This window comes from Carassius auratus, chromosome 10 (assembly GCF_003368295.1).
Source record: "Carassius auratus strain Wakin chromosome 10, ASM336829v1, whole genome shotgun sequence".
Lineage (NCBI taxonomy): Eukaryota > Metazoa > Chordata > Actinopteri > Cypriniformes > Cyprinidae > Carassius > Carassius auratus.
Genome location: NC_039252.1, coordinates 17,735,617 through 17,745,589, shown reverse-complemented (window position 1 = coordinate 17,745,589; position 9,973 = coordinate 17,735,617).

Here is a 9,973-nt window from a genome sequence, read left to right as displayed (position 1 = left end):
TCAGAATCAATTTCGAGAAACATACATACATATATATATATATATATATATATATATATATATATATATATATATATATATTAAGAGACCCAGGAGTCTTATTTTCTTATTTTACTCGATTAATCGATGGAATTTTTGGTAGAATACTCAATTACTAAAATATTTGATAGCTACAGCCCTTATATATATATATATATATATATTAGTGGTGGGCATGGATCATTTTTTTTAAATATAGATTAATCTCACTGTGATCTTGAAATTAATCTAGATTAAAATGGCTCATTCGAATTCTGCCGAAGGCATTCAGAATACGTGTGTTACTCAAATAAAATTTTCAAACAGTAAGTCTTTGAGAAGGGGTCTATCAAGCTAGGTGGTGCATTAGAAATATACATCTCCTGTTTCCAAAATGCATCACAAACTGCTTGAAAAAGCTGTAAACTAATCCCACATTACACAAGGTGTAAACAACTGTTCGCCTGTTTCACACATACTCCGTCTGCAGTGCGTATGCATTGCATATTTTTTACGCATCCATGTTAACGGATTCTGGTTGCGTTCCAGGAGCGTTGCGTCGGCAGCAGTGCAGTGATTGTTTATGTACCGAGTAGCAAACTGCAAACGCGTCCTGTGTGAAAGCACATCGAGTCCGTGCTGCACCACACACGTAACGCACACGGACTGCATACGTACTGCAGACGGAGTATGTGTGAAACAGGCGTGAGCAGAGCCGTAGCTGGGGTCAGCAGGGACCCAGTGAAGGTTGTACCAGTATTTATTTGTGCTATTTACACAATGTTTACGTTTTTTTCAAGTTTGTAGGTGTCAAGGTTCAGAAACCAAATAATTAAATGTAAAATAGCACTGGATAGTCTTCAATGTAAAAATGAAATATACAATCAAACCTATTTATTCAGACACCTTCAACATTTCTCACATTATTACAGTTTTGCTATATATATCAAAAATGATATCTGGTGTCTGAATAATTTTTGGTTTGACTGTTAAAACTACAAAGAAATGCAGTCAAGAGCAGTGAGTGATTTTCATTTTCATTTTCTAGGATTAACATTACAGCAGCCAGTCGCTAAATTAGGCGCTGTCACTTTAAGAGACGATGAACGCATCCAATATAATACACATCCCATTTTTCCTCAACTCTTTACTTTCACTTAAAAAAAACTGACAGTTTTTCAAGCATAATTTCCAAGGTGGATATTTTGACATATTTCGTATGTATTTGTTGGCACAAGAGCAAAAATATGCAAATTCGATGTTCTAGTGTTTTGAGACGCCTTTCTCTGCGTGAGCCCTGAGCACCAGAACACCGCGAGAACTGAATTGGGCTCTTTCACATCTTTTTGTTTGTTCAAACTGTGATTTGTATTTGTTCGTTCAGGTGCAGGAGGGACTTCCAGGAGAACTTCACAGAAATCGACAAGCGGTAAGGCGTAAAGATAAGCTTTCGTGACGATGCACAGCAGTGGCCCGTCAACTGTCCTGAGCATCTTTTTAGGCTGACCTCAATCAGTCGGTTATATAAAATATCAAGGTGAAAGTCATCATAGCTTGCTTAGTATAGACCCAGCTCCCAACCCAACTTTGAGAATAGATTAACGGTGATATTTTTTTATCGCCCGATAAGAGTCTTGCGTTAACGCAGCACGTAACATACAGTTTTAATTAATATTATTATGTGGAATGGGTCTACAGCAAAGTGTATGTTACGTCCGATTACGGCCCACCACTAATATATATATAAATGCTGTTTAAAAATGAAATCTATGCTATCATGCTAAGGAGCTGACTGAAAGCCGGTGACTCCACAGTAGAGACAGGTGCGTGTTTTCAACAATGTTTCACCTGTAAGAGAAAAACATACAGAGAATCACTTAAGACACTTTTCAGATTATGAATTCGTGGGTACAGATTAGAAAACCGAGGGTACAGTTCACAAAATCTGAGCGCACGGATTAGAAATTCATGGGCTAGGATAGGACATTCTGACCAGAAAGACATAGCTTACATTTGACTAAAAGGTTTTTGTCTTTATGCTCAACTAAAGTGAAATAATGCGCATATTTCCACTTTGAGAAACTCGTGTTGCTCTCGCCATGACTGCCGCACACACTTGAATAAACGTAAACACGCCCACAGTGCGTCTTCGTGTTTACAGTGGTTGCCATCCACCAATCCTACAGTGCGTCACTGCTGCAAACAGGTTAGGCTGCATTTCAGTAAAAATTAATTAATTTAAAAAAAATAATGGACAATGCACCATATGGTAATGGAGTTAATTTATTTAAAAAGTAATGCTTTACAGTATTAGTTACTGTAAAAAATAACTGCGTTACAGTAACACGTTATTAATAACCCGTTACTGTCCAACACTGGACAAACTGATTCAAATGATTCGCGAACCCTCTTTGAACTACCGAACTGACTCAAATGATTCGCGATCTTGCTCTGAACTCTCGAACTGACTCAAATGATTCGCGATCCCGCTCTGAACTCTCGAACTGACTCAAATGATTCGCGATCCCGCTCTGAACTCTCGAACTGACTCAAATGATTCGCGATCCCGCTCTGAACTCCCGATCTGATGCAAATGATTCGCGATCCCGCTCTGAACTCCCGATCTGAATCAATTGATTCGAGATCTCGCTCTGAACTCCCGATCTGAATCAATTGATTCGAGATCTCGCTCTGAAGTCCCAAACTGACTCAAATGATTCGCGAACCCGCTCCGAACCCTCAAACTGATTCAACCCTTGTCAAAAAATCCTATTGGAATTTCAGTTTATCCTTTTGGATCTTACTGGATTTTTAGAACCCTATTGGACATTCTGATTGATTTTAATGGGATTAAAATTTTTCATGTAGGATCTTTTATTGATTTGTATCATATTGGACATTGTGGTTTTTAAATGGAAATTCACTTTGTCTTGTAGGATCTTATTTGATTATGTTAATTACTTTTAAGAGTAACATTACATTTTTAGAGTAATACTGTGTGTGTGTGTGTGTGTGTGTGTGAGTGTGTGTGTGTGTGTGTGTGTGTGGTTCTGTGTCTCTCATGTCTTTATTGCTCTGCTATCACACTCACAGCTTCTCTAAATACAGAAGTCTGTCAGTTTGTTTGAATGGAGTGAAATCTCTCTCTCTCTCTCTCTTCTCGTCCTCTTCTGCTCTTTTCTTCCTCCATTTATTCAGACGTGTGTATCTTCCTCTTTCTGTCTGCCTTCTAAAAAAAAGTATATTTAGTCTTGTGTTTTAGTGTTTCTAGTATAAATATTGAAACATTCTTGAATTGAGATGATTTTACTCTACAAGAAAAATGATTTAAGATTTGAATCTTGTTTTCTAAGAAGATTATAAAAGTGTTGTGAATTTTGTTTAAAATAAGCAAAAATATCTAGCAATGGGGAAAGAAAAAAACTTAATTCAAAAGGCTAAACAAGAGTTTTTGCTTGTTTTAAGGAAAAACTATGTATTTTTTTTACAGAAAACTAGACATATTATCTCAATTTTCCTTATACAATAAATTAATCTTGATTTTTGAGTTTTAGATATTTATGCTAGAAAACAAGACAAAAATACTAAGTAAGAGGATCGTTTTTGTATTCTCTTTAAAATAAAAAATATGTTTACTTGAGAAGAAATAATAAGCTTAAAAACACACGTGATTTATGACACTTTTAACACGTTTAATTTACCACATGTGAAACAAACATGTATAAAGTAAAGGAGCTGTTGCAGTTGATGTACATTAAGCTGTTCATAAAGGAATCAGGCTTGAGATTATTGGTGAAAAGCCAGTATTTAGTGAAAGACACAGGCCTCTAGCAGTGATCGGTGTGATCATTAGTCCTCTGTTTCCCTCTAGTGGTGAGTTCTTACCAGACAAACACCTTTCAGTCAAAGACTCTTTAAACAACCATTAGGTTGTTTAAAGAAAAAAAAAAGTTTTAAAGTAACTTTTCCAACACTGGTGAAGACATCACTGGGATTCACAATAACAAAAATCGCAACATTAACTATAAAAACATGAGTGTGAATAATTCCCAGTGGCACAATGAGTGTGTGTTTAGCCTGTCCTGTTAAATACATGAAGCTTTCATCTGCAGAGACACTAATACTGCTCTGTCTGCATGATAATACTCACCAGAGGAACAGAACCCAGATCAGGAGGGAATCACTGAGACAGCCATCTATTATAGTTTAAGACAGCATCCAGTGTTTCTTTGTAAAGTGCGTCTCGTTCTGTGGAGCTTTTCCCTCGTTACAGAGATTACAGCTCTTCCTCTTAACACTGACACTGTCCATGTGTTTCCTAACACACCGAGAGTGTGTCACTGCATGTGTGTGGATGTTATCAGATGGTTTGAGCACGACTGAGAACCGTACAGTGTACAGAAACATTTACTGTATTTACACCGGAATCAGTGAATGATGCTTGAATGCCATATTGCTGCAGTCTTACATGCATCAGCTCAGCAGTGTGTGTGTGTGTGTGTGTGTGTGTGATGTCCTCAGGCTCTCATCATATCAGGTCTCAGTAATTCATCACATGCATTAATCAGGTTCTCATAACTGTTCTTTAAAAGTTATACAATATAATTCTCCTTTTGCTTTGTGGGACTAATATTGCACACAGGGAAAAATATTGTTTATCTGTTTACTCAGCTTGTCTTGCCTGTCTGTGTTGGAGGATTTAAAGCTTTGTTATTAGTCTGTGGCTCTAAGTTTGTTTTTTTTTTTTTTTTTTTTTTTTACATTTTTAATTTCCCCGAAGTAGTCAAAATAAAAATATTTACTTCTGTTGGGGAACTTTTGTAACTTCCCTACAATCTACACTTCTGCAAACTGAAACATAAAGAACTGATCATGTATTTGGGACCAGTGCTTTAAGTGGCCCAAAAGAGGTGCCGGTACTCTATTATAGCCAAAAAAAAAAAATTATTTCCTGTTTTTTTTTTTTTTTTATGACTCCCCTCATCCCCTGAAGTAACAACAACTATATTGAAGGGCTTTTATATACAGCAGTCAACAGACTACCTTAATAATAAATCCTTTTATTAGTTTGTGGATTTGCTTGAGCTAGAAAGAACTACTAAACATAAATAAAATATGCAAAAGGATTTTGAAAAAATACCCTTAGAAAGAGCTATTACTGCATTACTGCATTCAAACATCCAAACTGACTCAAATGATTCGCGATCCCGCTCCGAACTCCCGAACTGACTCAAATGAATCACGCTCCGAACTCCCAAACTGACTCAAATGATTCGCGATCCCGCTCCGAACTCCCGAACTGACTCAAATGATTCACGAACCCGCTCCGAACTCCCGAACTGATTCAAATGATTCGCGATCTCCAAACTGACTCAAATGATTCGCGAACCCGCTTCGAACTCCCGAACTGGTTCAAATGATTCACGCTCCATACTCCCAACTAGGAAGAATTAGGAAGCGTGCATTGTGAAGGGTGCACTGAAAAGCGGCAGCGCAGGCAAAGGATTAAAACCTCTATTAAATCAGATGTACAAATGAACGCTAAAAGCACATTCTGGGCCATGGAGAGGTGGTGGTACGTTTAAGAGCTATATTTGGAAGTGGTGGTACGGAGTACCGGTGCGTACCGGCCCACTTAAAAGCACTGTTTGGGACAGATTGCTGGCATCTGGTAAATAAAATAACAAAAATAACATGAGTTCATATCAGGTCAAAATCATGGGATGATAATAATGAATAAAGTGCTTCATGATCCACATTTAGTAAAATGGCTTGAATGCTCATATAGCTTCTAAAGCTTGAGCACATTTGACTGTTACATAACGAGACAAACTACCAGAACTGATGTCACCTGTGCACATGGTAGTTTTCTGCAGAACACAGTGCTGTAATGCTTTAGAGAGCCACGAGGGGGCGTCATTTATCAGTTCATTTAAAGACACTGTTGAGTTCTTTTGATGAACCCAGAAGACATTTTTACCAACAGTTGCTGGTAGCCATTGACTTTCATACTAGAGGAAAAAAATACAATGGAAGTCAATGGGTACCGGCAACTGTCAGGTTACCAACATTCTTCAAAATACCTTCTTTTGTGTTCAACAAAACCTGTAGAGTTTTGAAACTTCTTGAGGGAGAGTTAATGATGCAGACGAACTGTCCCTTGTTCTTGAATCATCTTCTCTCTCAGTGTGATCCGTGTGTTGGTGCAGATTTTCCAGGAGCCGTCGGAGCAGCTGGAGACGGGAGAAAGGTGAAGGAGCGTCTGTCCTCCAATCATGGTGGAGCCGTCGGAGGAGAGCGGAGGACTGCAGTGGCCTCCTCTTCACACACAGACCTCCAGCCATGAGGAAGAGGAAGAGGAGGAACACCCTTTCCAGGAACACTGTGAGCCCAACAGAGCCGGTCAGGGGGAGCAGATCCAAAGTCAGGCAACAGGCAAAACTACATACAGTTGATTTAAATGAAATCTTTTGAGATTATGAAAACTGTCAAACAAAATGCTGAGAAATCTCTTGGTTTATGCTGTATTTCTAATCACATGGAAGTGAATGAGTGTCATTGATCATGTGACTGTACAGAGACTCATCTCAGGTCATGATGATCATCAGGCTTAGTTCATGAAGCTCCTGACACCAAATACTTCTCACATTCAAGAACATTTCTCACAAACTGTTATATGTATTGCATAGACCCATGCAAAACTAGTTTAAACAGTAGAGCCAGCGCTTGCAACACCAAGCCCAAGGGTTAGATTCCCAGGAAAAGCATGATCAGAAGATTAAATGTTCCAGTTTTAATGTCTGTTGCTTGATTTGTGTAACTTGCAGTGGGTTTGATTCCCAGAAAATGCATGAACTGATAAACCGAAGAATGCAGTGTTCCTGACACGAGGATGGGGCAGTAACACACAAGAGCACATCATTCCTCACCAAACTGTTCAAAAAGAGTCAGATGCTGTTTACTGTGTCCTGCCACAATCCCAGCACACACAATAAAAGAAGAAGAGTTTACCAAAGCAAGCTACCAACTAAACACAGAGAGCAGGACGGAGAGATCAGCAGATCTTCAGTCCAGACTAAACATCTCATGACTGCAGACGCTCACATTCCTGAAGAACAGCATGCTGGAGAGAGACGTTTAACCCTTCGCATCCACCAGAGCTGACCTCTGACCCTCAACCACTGCTAACAGGAAACGCTTCCAGAACTTGTATGTAAATGTGAGGAGAAAACATGCTTAAAATAATGTTTATGGAACATTCTTATAACATATAGACAGCATCCAATGTTTCTTTGTAAATTGCGTCTTGTTCTGTGGAGATTACATATATCATTATAAGCTAAATTAAATAAAGGTTGATTTTGTTAGCACATGGCTGTGTTCTTGTGATGCTGTCAGGCTGCTGCAGAAGTCAAGCTGTCAATCATCTGCAGGGCCCCTCCCCTTTCAGCAGTGGAGGCGGGGTTAAAACTGAGTGACTGTCTGTCACACTGCACACTACCTAGTGCCTACTGTCCAATACAATAATCTAGAGATGTGGTGTTATCATGTCATCGCCAAACATCTCAAGAAAAAAACATGATTTTGTGATTTTGATGTTTAATCCAATTTTGTATATAAACAAAATCATAAGTCAAGATATTCTGCTCTGCTCTAACTAAAAACCAAACGTTTCAGAGCATTTTGCTAAAGTTCTCAAGCTCTGAAAACATTATTTCTGAACGTTCAGTTTTTACTTGGTTTTGTGACCAATCCGGGAACATTCCATTTTGTCATTTTGCAGACATTATTGGAACGTTACTTTTAAATGTTCTCTGAACGTTCAAGTAGCAACATTTAAAAAATATATTAAATGAATATCTAACTAAAACGTTTCACAAAACATATGATGCATAAATAAAAAAATTTAGCTGCTTTGAGAACATTGGTTAAGAAAATTGTTCTAAGAAAGGTTTTGCCATCGTTCCCGTAACGTTATGAAAGCGTTTTTTATGAATGTTCTATCCTGATGTTAACGTTAAAGGAACAATTGTGTCATTTTGCAAACATTGCGTCGATGTTACTTTTGAATGTTCTCTGAACATCCTGAAACAAACAGTAACATTTAAAAAAAATGTTAGATGAACATCCAACTAAAACATTTTAGACAAAAAAAGTTTGATAAACGAAGTATGTTTTTGTGATAAGATTTTGAGAATGTTATTGAAGAGCTGATAACTTTTAACTTTCCTTCAATTCATGTTTCCTGAAGAAGGTTAGTTCATAACTTTCCCTGTTAGCTGGCATTTTGCCAGTGTTTGATCAGGACACACACACACACACACACACACACACACACACACTGGAGCGGTACGGAAGCACGTGATTGGCTCAGAGGAGGCTGATGTTCTGGAGCTCTGGATAATCTCAGCAGCGTCGTGAGCAGAAGTAGGTCAGAGAAGGTTTGCTCTGTGAGCTCACGTCTCAGTCTCCTCTGATGGAGTCCAGATGTGCTGCGGGAGCGACTAATACGCCTCTTTCTCCTCTCGCTCCCTCGTCTTCCTCTCCGGCTCGCTCCGGCTCTCACAGGAAATGCTTCAGGTTCTTGGCCCTGAAGGGAACATGCCTCTGTAACCACCTCCAGATGGAGTCACTCTCTCTCTCTCTCACACACACACACACACACACACTCACCCTCTGCACTACATCTCTCCCGGCTTAAATCTTTTGCTTAAAACAAGAAAAAACATCCACCAACAGCATCAGGAAAGTGGTCTTGCTTTCCCTTTGAAGGTAGTTTTCTGACCACTCTGACAGATATCTCTTCTTATTTAAGATTTTATTCATTTTTACATTTTAAACAAAACTGAATATCTTAAGTCATTTTCCATCTCCAGTAAATGTATCCTGGTTATTTGTACAGGAAATTTATATGTATTTATTTTAGGGTTTTTTTATATACAGTTTTAACATTAACTAAAATTAAACCGAAAAAAGAAAATATATATAAAAAATTATTTAAAATATGAACAATATCTTTTCTTTAGCATATAATTTCTTTAGCGAAAATGACTAAAAACACTGTAGTGTTCATAACAGACCAGTAGGTGGCGATGTCACTTTTATACAAACACGTATAATGTCAAATACTCGCACATGATGTCACTATTTTCACAAATTCATGTTTCTGTAGTTAAGACTTGAGATGTTTTTAGGCTTATCATGTAAATAAACGGATGAAGCGCATAAAGAGTTTTCCATTTTTAGTTGAGAACGGTGTCTTGTAAACGCCCCTCGAGCTATGCAAACTCCCAGAATTCCTCCGTCCATCCGGGAGCTCCATCAATGGCTCTCTGTTCCTCATCCTCTCTTCTGCGTCTGGTTCGAATGCTTTCATTCCCTGCAGCGTTGTGTTAATAAAGCGGCGAGCTCGGGGTCTTCTGCTCCAGCTGGAGCTCGTTATTGTGCTGAAGAAGTGTTTATGTGAGCGGCCGCAGATTCACTGTTCACGAGCCAGAGAGGCCGGAAATTCCACGATCACTGCAAACAAACACACCTACAGACTGTACATCAGATCAGACAAACTCTACATCCATCCTGTAGTTCATCTTTACAGTAGATTCACATGAAAATATCAACTCTAATAGATCTTCTGTGGAACACAGCTGGCATGTCATCGGTTTTTAAATGCAGGTTTTCTCCAATCATTAAGTGCTTTTAAAGCTCCACCCCTGCAAGCACTTTTAAGAGCCACGCCCACATCTCAACGTCCAATCAACAACTGCTGACCTGAAACAAACCCCGCCCTACAATTATTATTTTTCAAAATAAAATTTAAATTGGTCCAAAAAGGTGAATTTTTACTGACATGTTAATATTTCACCCTCATTTCATTTAATAAATTTGATAATTTCATTCAGTACCCTAAAGACAAAACTAGAACCAAACATGAATATATATAAAATTGTTATGATCT